Here is a 9,440-nt window from a genome sequence, read left to right on the forward strand (position 1 = left end):
AAATCTCTGTGAAAAAGCGTCAGAGAAGCTTCTCCGTTTAGATTCCAGCATATCTCACTGAACCGAAGAAGTGGTAGTTAGAAGGGAGTTAGAGCTGCAAGCAGTTTGGTTTGGGAAATTAGAAGCGAAATGAAACTGCAAAGGCCTTCCAACAAGCTTGGAAAAGTGTGTTCTAAATCTCTGCCAAACAGACTCCCCGGAGGTTGAGCTTTCAGAAGCTAGTTTAACTCTAAGGGAGGAAGCAGCAGAATGTGCCTCTCACATCTAGCCTGTAGGAATTCGGGTTGGCAAGTTCTATGGGGAAGCCCATTGCTGCCTGTGGTGGAAACGGCATGGGAGATTTCAGTTTCAAAATCTCTGTGAAAAAGAGTCGGAGAAGCTTCTCCGTTTAGAATCCAGCATATCTCACAGAACCGAAGAAGTGGTAGTTAGAAGGGAGTTAGAGCTGCAAGCAGTTTGGTTTGGGAAATTAGACGCGAAATGAAACTGCAAGTGCCTTCCAACAGGCTTGGAAAAGTGTGTTCTATATCTCTGCCAAACAGACTCCCCGGAGGTTGAGCTTTCAGAAGCAAGTTTAACTCTAAGGGAGGAAGCAGCAGAATGTGCCTCTCACATCTAGCCTGTAGGAATTCAGGTTGGCAAGTTCTATGGTGAAGCCCATTGGCGCCTTCGTTGGAAACGGGTTTGGAAATTTCACTTTCAAAATCTCTGTGAAAAAGCGTCAGAGAAGCTTCCCCGTTTAGAATCCAGCATATCTCACTGAACCGAAGAAGTGGTAGTTAGAAGGGAGTTAGAGCTGCAAGCAGTTTGGATTGGGAAATTAGACGCGAAATGAAACTGCAAATGCCTTCCAACAGGCTTGGAAAAGTGTGTTCTATATCTCTGCCAAACAGACTCCCTGGAGGTTGAGCTTTCAGAAGCAAGTTTAACTCTAAGGGAGGAAGCAGCAGAATGTGCCTCTCACATCTAGCCTGTAGGAATTCAGGTTGGCAAGTTCTATGGGGAAGCCCATTGCTGCCTTCGTTGGAAACGGGTTTCGAAATTTGAGTTTCAAAATCTCTGTGAAAAAGCGTCAGAGAAGCTTCCCCGTTTGGAATCCAGCATATCTCACTGAACCGAAGAAGTGGTAGTTAGAAGGGAGTTAGAGCTGCAAGCAGTTTGGATTGGGAAATTAGACGCGAAATGAAACTGCTTGGAAAAGTGTGTTCTATATCTCTGCCAAACAGACTCCCCGGAGATTGAGCTTTCAGAAGCAAGTTTCACTCAAGGGAGGAAGCAGCAGAATGTGCCTCTCACATCTAGCCTGTAGGAATTCAGGTTGGCAAGTTCTATGGGAAGCCCATTGCTGCCTATGGTGGAAACGGCATGGGAGATTTCAGTTTCAAAATCTCTGTGAAAAAGCGTCAGAGAAGCTTCTCCGTTTAGAATCCAGCATATCTCACTGAACCGAAGAAGTGGTTGTTAGAAGGGAGTTAGAGCTGCAAGCAGTTTGGTTTGGGAAATTAGACGCGAAATGAAACTGCAAATGCCTTCCAACAGGCTTGGAAAAGTGTGTTCTAAATCTCTGCCAAACAGACTCCCCGGAGGTTGAGCTTTCAGAAGCTAGTTTAACTCTAAGGGAGGAAGCAGCAGAATGTGCCTCTCACATCTAGCCTTTAGGAATTCAGGTTGGCAAGTTCTATGGGGAAGCCCATTGCTGCCTATGGTGGAAACGGCATGGGAGATTTCAGTTTCAAAATCTCTGTGAAAAAGCGTCAGAGAAGCTTCTCCGTTTAGAATCCAGCATATCTCACAGAACCGAAGAAGTGGTAGTTAGAAGGGAGTTAGAGCTGCAAGCAGTTTGGTTTGGGAAATTAGACGCGAAATGAAACTGCAAAGACCTTCCAACAGGCTTGAAAAAGTGTGTTCTATATCTCTGCCAAACAGACTCCCCGGAGGTTGAGCTTTCAGAAGCTAGTTTAACTCAAAGGGAGGAAGCAGCAGAATGTGCCTCTCACATCTAGCCTGTAGGAATTCAGGTTGGCAAGTTCTATGGGGAAGCCCGTTGCTGCCTATGGTGGAAACGGCATGGGAGATTTCAGTTTCAAAATCTCTGTGAAAAAGCGTCAGAGATGCTTCCCCGTTTAGAATCCAGCATATCTCACTGAACCGAAGAATTGGTAGTTAGAAGGGAGTTAGAGCTGCAAGCAGTTTGGTTTAGGAAATTAGACGCGAAATGAAACTGCAAATGCCTTCCAACAGGCTTGGAAAAGTGTGTTCTATATCTCTGCCAAACAGACTCCCCGGAGGTTAAGCTTTCAGAAGCTAGTTTAACTCTAAGGGAGGAAGCAGCAGAATGTGCCTCTCACATCTAGCCTGTAGGAATTCAGGTTGGCAAGTTCTATGGGGAAGCCCATTGCTGCCTATGGTGGAAACGGCATGGGAGATTTCAGTTTCAAAATCTCTGTGAAAAAGCGTCAGAGAAGCTTCTCCGTTTAGAATCCAGCATATCTCACAGAACCGAAGAAGTGGTAGTTAGAAGGGAGTTAGAGCTGCAAGCAGTTTGGTTTGGGAAATCAGACGCGAAATGAAACTGCAAGTGCCTTCCAACAGGCTTGGAAAAGTGTGTTCTATATCTCTGCCAAACAGACTCCCCGGAGGTTGAGCTTTCAGAAGCTAGTTTAACTCTAAGGGAGGAAGCAGCAGAATGTGCCTCTCACATCTAGCCTGTAGGAATTCAGGTTGGCAAGTTCTATGGGGAAGCCCGTTGCTGCCTATGGTGGAAACGGCATGGGAGATTTCAGTTTCAAAATCTCTGTGAAAAAGCGTCAGAGATGCTTCCCCGTTTAGAATCCAGCATATCTCACTGAACCGAAGAATTGGTAGTTAGAAGGGAGTTAGAGCTGCAAGCAGTTTGGTTTGGGAAATTAGACGCGAAATGAAACTGCAAGTGCCTTCCAACAGGCTTGGAAAAGTATGTTCTATATCTCTGCCAAACAGACTCCCCGGAGGTTGAGGTTTCAGAAGCTAGTTTAACTCTAAGGGAGGAAGCAGCAGAATGTGCCTCTCACATCTAGCCTGTAGGAATTCAGGTTGGCAAGTTCTATGGGGAAGCCCATTGCTGCCTATGGTGGAAACGGCATGGGAGATTTCAGTTTCAAAATCTCTGTGAAAAAGCGTCAGAGAAGCTTCTCCGTTTAGAATCCAGCATATCTCACAGAACCGAAGAAGTGGTAGTTAGAAGGGAGTTAGAGCTGCAAGCAGTTTGGTTTGGGAAATTAGACGCGAAATGAAACTGCAAGTGCCTTCCAACAGGCTTGGAAAAGTGTGTTCTATATCTCTGCCAAACAGACTCCCCGGAGGTTGAGCTTTCAGAAGCTAGTTTAACTCTAAGAGAGGAAGCAGCAGAATGTGCCTCTCACATCTAGCCTGTAGGAATTCAGGTTGGCAAGTTCTATGGGGAAGCCCATTGCTGCCTATGGTGGAAACGGCATGGGAGATTTCAGTTTCAAAATCTCTGTGAAAAAGAGTCAGAGAAGCTTCTCCGTTTAGAATCCAGCATATCTCACAGAACCGAAGAAGTGGTAGTTAGAAGGGAGTTAGAGCTGCAAGCAGTTTGGTTTGGGAAATTAGTCGCGAAATGAAACTGCAAGTCCATTCCAACAGGCTTGGAAAAGTGTGTTCTATATCTCTGCCAAACAGACTCCCCGGAGGTTGAGCTTTCAGAAGCTAGTTTAACTCTAAGGGAGGAAGCAGGAGAATGTGCTTCTCACATCTAGCCTGTAGGAATTCGGGTTGGCAAGTTCTATGGGGAAGCCCATTGCTGCCTATGATGGAAACGGCATGGGAGATTTCAGTTTCAAAATCTCTGTGAAAAAGCGTCAGAGAAGCTTCTCCGTTTAGATTCCAGCATATCTCACTGAACCGAAGAAGTGGTAGTTAGAAGGGAGTTAGAGCTGCAAGCAGTTTGGTTTGGGAAATTAGACACGAAATGAAACTGCAAAGGCCTTCCAACAGGCTTGGAAAAGTGTGTTCTAAATCTCTGCCAAACAGACTCCCCGGAGGTTGAGCTTTCAGAAGCTAGTTTAACTCTAAGGGAGGAAGCAGGAGAATGTGCCTCTCACATCTAGCCTGTAGGAATTCGGGTTGGCAAGTTCTATGGGGAAGCCCATTGCTGCCTATGATGGAAACGGCATGGGAGATTTCAGTTTCAAAATCTCTGAAAAAGCGTCAGAGAAGCTTCTCCGTTTAGAATCCAGCATATCTCACTGAACCGAAGAAGTGGTAGTTAGAAGGGAGTTAGAGCTGCAAGCAATTTGGTTTGGGAAATTAGACGCGAAATGAAACTGCAAAGGCCTTCCAACAGGCTTGGAAAAGTGTGTTCTATATCTCTGCCAAACAGACTCCCCGGAGGTTGAGCTTTCAGAAGCTAGTTTAACTCTACGGGAGGAAGCAGCACAATGTGCCTCTCACATCTAGCCTGTAGGAATTCAGGTTGGCAAGTTCTATGGGGAAGCCCGTTGGCGCCTTCGTTGGAAACGGGTTTGGAAATTTCAGTTTCAAAATCTCTGTGAAAAAGCGTCAGAGAAGCTTCTCCGTTTAGAATCCAGCATATCTCACTGAACCGAAGAAGTGGTAGTTAGAAGGGAGTTAGAGCTGCAAGCCGTTTGTTTTGGGAAATTAGATGCGAAATGACACTGCAAAGGCCTTCCAACAGGCTTGGAAAAGTGTGTTCTATATCTCTGCCAAACAGACTCCCCGGAGGTTGAGCTTTCAGAAGCAAGCTTAACTCTTAGGGAGGAAGCAGCAGAATGTGCCTCTCACATCTAGCCTGTAGGAATTCAGGTTGGCAAGTTCTATGGGGAAGCCCATTGCTGCCTATGGTGGAAACGGCATGGGAGATTTCAGTTTCAAAATCTCTGTGAAAAAGCGTCAGAGAAGCTTCTCCGTTTAGAATCCAGCATATCTCACTGAACCGAAGAAGTGGTAGTTAGAAGGGAGTTAGAGCTGCAAGCAGTTTGTTTTGGGAAATTAGTTGCGAAATGACACTGCAAAGGCCTTCCAACAGGCTTGGAAAAGTGTGTTCTATATCTGTGCCAAACAGAGTCCCCGGAGGTTGAGCTTTCAGAAGCAAGCTTAACTGTTAGGGAGGAAGCAGCAGAATGTGCCTCTCACATCTAGCCTGTAGGAATTCAGGTTGGCAAGTTCTATGGGGAAGCCCATTGCTGCCTATGGTGGAAACGGCATGGGAGATTTCAGTTTCAAAATCTCTGTGAAAAAGCGTCAGAGAAGCTTCTCCGTTTAGAATCCAGCATATCTCACTGAACCGAAGAAGCGGTAGTTAGAAGGGAGTTAGAGCTGCAAGCAGTTTGGTTTGGGAAATTAGACGCGAAATGAAACTGCAAATGCCTTCCAACAGGCTTGGAAAAGTGTGTTCTATATCTCTGCCAAACAAACTCCCCGGAGGTTGAGCTTTCAGAAGCTAGTTTAACTCTAAGGGAGGAAGCAGCAGAATGTGCCTCTCACATCTAGCCTGTAGGAATTCAGGTTGGCAAGTTCTATGGGGAAGCCCATTGCTGCCTATGGTGGAAACGGCATGGGAGATTTCAGTTTCAAAATCTCTGTGAAAAAGCGTCAGAGAAGCTTCTCCGTTTAGAATCCAGCATATCTCACTGAACCGAAGAAGTGGTAGTTAGAAGGCAGTTAGAGCTGCAAGCACTTTGGTTTGGGAAATTAGACGCGAAATGAAACTGCAAATGCCTTCCAACAGGCTTGGAAAAGTGTGTTCTATATCTCTGCCAAACAAACTCCCCAGAGGTTGAGCTTTCAGAAGCTCGTTTAACTCTAAGGGAGGAAGCAGCAGAATGTGCCTCTCACATCTAGCCTGTAGGAATTCAGGTTGGCAAGTTCTATGGGGAAGCCCATTGGCGCCTTCGTTGGAAACGGGTTTGGAAATTTCAGTTTCAAAATCTCTGTGAAAAAGCGTCAGAGAAGCTTCTCCGTTTAGAATCCAGCATATCTCACTGAACCGAAGAAGTGGTAGTTAGAAGGGAGTTAGAGCTGCAAGCAGTTTGGTTTGGGAAATTAGACGCGAAATGAAACTGCAAATGCCTTCCAACAGGCTTGGAAAAGTGTGTTCTATATCTCTGCCAAAGAAACTCCCCGGAGGTTGAGCTTTCAGAAGCAAGTTTAACTCTAAGGGAGGAAGCAGCAGAATGTGCCTCTCACATCTAGCCTGTAGGAATTCAGGTTGGCAAATTCTATGGGGAAGCCCATTGCTGCCTATGGTGGAAACGGCATGGGAGATTTCAGTTTCAAAATCTCTGTGAAAAATCGTCAGAGAAGCTTCTCCGTTTAGAATCCAGCATATCTCACTGAACCGAAGAAGTGGTAGTTAGAAGGGAGTTAGAGCTGCAAGCAGTTTGGTTTGGGAAATTAGATGAGAAATGACACTGCAAAGGCCTTCCAACAGGCTTGGAAAAGTGTGTTCTATATCTGTGCCAAACAGAGTCCCCGGAGGTTGAGCTTTCAGAAGCAAGCTTAACTGTTAGGGAGGAAGCAGCAGAATGTGCCTCTCACATCTAGCCTGTAGGAATTCAGGTTGGCAAGTTCTATGGGGAAGCCCATTGCTGCCTATGGTGGAAACGGCATGGGAGATTTCAGTTTCAAAATCTCTGTGAAAAAGCGTCAGAGAAGCTTCTCCGTTTAGAATCCAGCATATCTCACTGAACCGAAGAAGTGGTAGTTAGAAGGCAGTTAGAGCTGCAAGCAGTTTGGTTTGGGAAATTAGACGCGAAATGAAACTGCAAATGCCTTCCAACAGGCTTGGAAAAGTGTGTTCTATATCTCTGCCAAACAAACTCCCCGGAGGTTGAGCTTTCAGAAGCAAGTTTAACTCTAAGGGAGGAAGCAGCAGAATGTGCCTCTCACATCTAGCCTGTAGGAATTCAGGTTGGCAAGTTCTATGGGGAAGCCCATTGCTGCCTATGGTGGAAACGGCATGGGAGATTTCAGTTTCAAAATCTCTGTGAAAAAGCGTCAGAGAAGCTTCTCCGTTTAGAATCCAGCATATCTCACTGAACCGAAGAAGTGGTAGTTAGAAGGGAGTTAGAGCTGCAAGCAGTTTGGTTTGGGAAATTAGATGCGAAATGACACTGCAAAGGCCTTCCAACAGGCTTGGAAAAGTGTGTTCTATATCTCTGCCAAACAGACTCCCCGGAGGTTGAGCTTTCAGAAGCAAGCTTAACTCTTAGGGAGGAAGCAGCAGAATGTGCCTCTCACATCTAGCCTGTAGGAATTCAGGTTGGCAAGTTCTATGGGGAAGCCCATTGCTGCCTATGGTGGAAACGGCATGGGAGATTTCAGTTTCAAAATCTCTGTGAAAAAGCGTCAGAGAAACTTCTCCGTTTAGAATCCAGCATATCTCACTGAACCGAAGAAGTGGTAGTTAGAAGGGAGTTAGAGCTGCAAGCAGTTTGGTTTGGGAAATTAGATGCGAAATGACACTGCAAAGGCCTTCCAACAGGCTTGGAAAAGTGTGTTCTATATCTCTGCCAAACAGACTCCCCGGAGGTTGAGCTTTCAGAAGCAAGCTTAACTCTTAGGGAGGAAGCAGCAGAATGTGCCTCTCACATCTTGCCTGTAGGAATTCAGGTTGGCAAGTTCTATGGGGAAGCCCATTGCTGCCTAAGGTGGAAACGGCATGGGAGATTTCAGTTTCAAAATCTCTGTGAAAAAGCGTCAGAGAAGCTTCTCCGTTTAGAATCCAGCATATCTCACTGAACCGAAGAAGTGGTAGTTAGAAGGCAGTTAGAGCTGCAAGCAGTTTGGTTTGGGAAATTAGACGCGAAATGAAACTGCAAATGCCTTCCAACAGGCTTGGAAAAGTGTGTTCTATATCTCTGCCAAACAAACTCCCCGGAGGTTGAGCTTTCAGAAGCTAGTTTAACTCTAAGGGAGGAAGCAGCAGAATGTGCCTCTCACATCTAGCCTGTAGGAATTCAGGTTGGCAAGTTCTATGGGGAAGCCCATTGGCGCCTTCGTTGGAAACGGGTTTGGAAATTTCAGTTTCAAAATCTCTGTGAAAAAGCGTCAGAGAAGCTTCTCCGTTTAGAATCCAGCATATCTCACTGAACCGAAGAAGTGGTAGTTAGAAGGGAGTTAGAGCTGCAAGCAGTTTGGTTTGGGAAATTAGACGCGAAATGAAACTGGAAATGCCTTCCAACAGGCTTGGAAAAGTGTGTTCTATATCTCTGCCAAACAAACTCCCCGGAGGTGGAGCTTTCAGAAGCAAGTTTAACTCTAAGGGAGGAAGCAGCAGAATGTGCCTCTCACATCTAGCCTGTAGGAATTCAGGTTGGCAAGTTCTATGGGGAAGCCCATTGCTGCCTATGGTGGAAACGGCATGGGAGATTTCAGTTTCAAAATCTCTGTGAAAAAGCGTCAGAGAAGCTTCTCCGTTTAGAATCCAGCATATCTCACTGAACCGAAGAAGTGGTAGTTAGAAGGGAGTTAGAGCTGCAAGCAGTTTGGTTTGGGAAATTAGACGCGAAATGAAACTGCAAAGGCCTTCCAACAGGCTTGGAAAAGTGTGTTCTATACCTCTGCCAAACAGAGTCCCCGGAGGATGAGCTTTCAGAAGCAAGCTTAACTCTAAGGGAGGAAGCAGCAGAATGTGCCTCTCACATCTAGCCTGTAGGAATTCAGGTTGGCAAGTTCTATGGGAAGCCCATTGCTGCCTATGGTGGAAACGGGTTTGGAAATTTCAGTTTCAAAATCTCTGTGATAAAGCGTCAGAGAAGCTTCTCCGTTTAGAATCCAGCATATCTCACTGAACCGAAGAAGTGGTAGTTAGAAGGGAGTTAGAGCTGCAAGCAGTTTGGTTTGGGAAATTAGACGCGAAATGAAACTGCAAAGGCCTTCCAACAGGCTTGGAAAAGTGTGTTCTATATCTCTGCCAAACAGACTCCCCGGAGGTTGAGCTTTCAGAAGCGAGTTTAACTCAAAGGGAGGAAGCAGCAGAATGTGCCTCTCACATCTAGCCTGTAGGAATTCAGGTTGGCAAGTTCTATGTGGAAGCCTGTTGCTGCCTATGGTGGAAACGGCATGGGAGATTTCAGTTTCAAAATCTCTGTGAAAAAGCGTCAGAGATGCTTCCCTGTTTAGAATCCAGCATATCTCACTGAACCGAAGAATTGGTAGTTAGAAGGGAGTTAGAGCTGCAAGCAGTTTGGTTTGGGAAATTAGACGCGAAATGAAACTGCAAATGCCTTCCAACAGGCTTGGAAAAGTGTGTTTTATATCTCTGCCAAACAGACTCCCCGGAGGTTGAGCTTTCAGAAGCTAGTTTAACTCTAAGGGAGGAAGAAGGAGAATGTGCCTCTCACATCTAGCCTGTAGGAATTCAGGTTGGCAAGTTCTATGGGGAAGCCCATTGCTGCCTATGGTGGAAACGGCATGGG

Source organism: Cynocephalus volans, chromosome 8, assembly GCF_027409185.1.
Source record: "Cynocephalus volans isolate mCynVol1 chromosome 8, mCynVol1.pri, whole genome shotgun sequence".
Taxonomy (NCBI): domain Eukaryota; kingdom Metazoa; phylum Chordata; class Mammalia; order Dermoptera; family Cynocephalidae; genus Cynocephalus; species Cynocephalus volans.